Here is a 2829-nt window from a genome sequence, read left to right on the forward strand (position 1 = left end):
GAGATGAACTCTGATGAGGAAAATATTCTCCAAATTTTTATTCTTTCTACCGTCCACCTCCTGACCCCAATTTCTGACTTTGAATGGCCAGCTATTTGCATAATGGCTTTCCTTTGTTCTTTTTATTGCCGAGTGCTGATTGAGTTAGGGTGGCTAAAAAAAAAAAAAAAAAAGGTACCTTCTGGCTTTGGCCCTTTTATAGTCCCCAGTAAATAAGCTGAGCAGAGGTGGGGGAATTTCCAGAAGCGAGGCTTTTTTTTTTTTGGGTTTGTATTTGGTTCTGCTTTTCATAGTTCACCATTGGTCATTAAGGAGCAGATAGCATTTCAGTAGAGAATCTTTTTCAGGGAAAAGATGTTACTGTTCCGCTCAATCCTGCCTTCTCTAGACCTTCCTGCCTCTCCTCTAAGAGCACAGTTGTGTGGGGGGAGGAGTGGCGGGAAGCGGACATTCCACAGTCTTTAAAGACGCCTCACTGCAGGGCTTCCTGGGGTTTTCTGGCAGCAAGTTGACTCCTTTGATGAAGCTACACAGAAGCTGCCTCTACTCCAGGAGATGAGCCTCTAGGTTCCTTTATTTACCCCCTGGGCTTAGCCAACTTCCTCACATTCCAAAGGAAAGGAACACCCAGAAAAGCCACCCAGCTGCTGAGTCACCTGGTGATGGGTTTGTGGACTTTGAATAAGCAAGTCGAATCTGAAAGGGCCAGGTGACCTCCCAATGGGCTCCATCTCCATATCTTTACCTTCGGGTCTAGGCTCTAGACACCCCCACAGCTCCGACCCCTGCCTGGGGCCTGAATGAACTCCGCCCACTGCTGTTTTACCTACACCACCCCTACCTCCATGCCCAGGAGACCCCAGGTGCTGAGGACTACAACTCCCATCATGCCACGAATCTGCCAGGGCTCTCGACTTCCTGAAGGGGGTTGCTGGCAGCCATCTTGATATAAAACCCAACCCGTGTGGGCCTAGCTGTGCCGTTTTACCTGCCTCCAGCATGCACCTGGGATCCCAGCTCAGACACCTTTCTGGTAGGACGCATTAATCAGTTAGTTTCTCTCTCAATCTGTGCTCCCCACTGTTTTGTTTTTCCTTCTGGGAAAAAACAACAACAACTTTTATTAACCTTCCTGTGTGTGGCTGCTGTTCGCCTTGCTCTGTGTTTTTTAAGCGAGGGTGAGGACGCGCAGCCAGGCCATCCCACCGCCCTCTGGGGCTGCCCCGTCACACAGGGGAAGCAATTTGGTGTGTTTTAACGTAATTCTAAAGAGGAATTTGATTCGGTCATCAGTTTCACCCTGTAGTTTCTATAACTGTGTACTCTCTGTTCTAAGCCCCCGTCTCTGGTTACTACCCAAACTCTCCTTGGCTTTGCAGATCTGAGCTGCGTCTGCCTTTTCCTGCCCAGAGCTCGCAGCCCAGGCGCCTTGCTCGGGCCTGGGGAGTGACTGCATCTCCGAAGGAAGTCAGAGGCAAGAGGCCACTTATCTTGGAACACAGTCTTTCAAAGAGAGGTGACATATTCTAGCAAGGTGGAATCTTTGCACTTCCCGGTAATGGTCTCTGACACCTTGAACTGCAAAATGTTGCCGAAAAGTCGATTGCCTGTCTCCTTTCTCTCTCCCTCACCATCTCAACCTCTCTCTGTTCTAGGAACAAAGAAAAGTTTTCCTTTCTTTCTTTCTTTTTTTTTTTTTAAGGAGAGAGAGATCAAAAGGATTCTTAATTTTTTTATATGCCTGTTGAGGCCGGAACTCTGATGAAGGTAAGGGAGAGCGGGGTTGGGCCGGCAGGATAGGAGCGTGCCTGGGAGCACTGACATCAGATAAGATAGGAGTTCTCTGAGGAGGAAAAAGCCTGTCACCTCTAATTACATGCCCTGGCTCTCGCTGAATGCTGCTCCAGAAACGAAATACTTTGATGTGAAGAAATAACAACTTCACCTTTCCCCATTGTTTCCACCTCACGCCAACGTAGAAACAAAGGAAGGAAGGCATCACGTTTGAAGTCAAATCATTTTACCAGCCCTTTAAGAAATTATGTAAATAATGTGTCCTTCATTCCTCTTTTCCATAATTTATAACCAGAAAACTGTCATCCATCAGAGAGACCCGTATTAGTTTCCTGCTGCTGCTGTAACAAATGATCACAAACTGAGTGACTTCAGGAAATCTCTGATTATTTCTGAATCAGGAAAAATGTTGAGGTGATTTTTTTCCTCCTTGCTGTATTTTGTGTTTTCCACAGGATAAATAGGTCTTCCTTTTGGGAGCAAGGATACGTGCAAAGGAATAAGTAAAGAGGTGTGGTGACCACTTTCCAGAGCCATGCAGCTGAAGTCTGCCTCAGACCTGCTTGTGACCACAGGCTGCACGCACACCTCATGCCTTAGCCTCCAAGCCCCAAGAACGAGCAGGTGAGCAGAGGCCTTCTCTCCTCTCGGGGCCTGGCCAGGGGGGTCCTGGTGCTCCAGGTGTGGCCACTGCCTTCCAGCTGCTTTCAGACACCTATAAACAAGTTATCACAGGCGTCTGGGTGTGGACATCTCTCTCGTGCTCTAAGGGGAAAGTGCCAGGGACGGGGGAGAGGAGAAAAACTATTTGGAAAAACGAGCATTTAACCTTGAACCCATCTTTCACAATAAAGAATCAGAGAAGGAGAGGGAGACTTCCTTGCCAAGGTCCTAGGCTCATCCACCCCTTCCCACACCCTTCCCGCAGCTCACAGCCAATTAACTCCAGGATGAATAATCCCCAAAGGGCCACGACTAAGATTATTCCTCCAGACTTGGTTTGTTTTCAACCCTAAAGAGCATATGAATCCATTT

General features: G+C 47.9%; 1 long non-coding RNA gene across 1 annotated transcript in view; it reads left to right on the forward strand.

Moving 5' to 3' along the window:
- The first annotated feature begins 2259 nt into the window (after positions 1–2259).
- LOC105854258 overlaps positions 2260–2829 on the forward strand; it is a 25478-nt gene continuing 24908 nt past the window's right edge. The window contains exon 1 of the long non-coding RNA XR_001145955.1: positions 2260–2418. This is a non-coding gene — a long non-coding RNA (uncharacterized LOC105854258). The remainder of the gene's footprint in view (positions 2419–2829) is intronic.

Source organism: Condylura cristata, unplaced genomic scaffold (assembly GCF_000260355.1).
Source record: "Condylura cristata isolate star-nosed mole 26May11 unplaced genomic scaffold, ConCri1.0 scaffold00032, whole genome shotgun sequence".
NCBI lineage: Eukaryota > Metazoa > Chordata > Mammalia > Eulipotyphla > Talpidae > Condylura > Condylura cristata.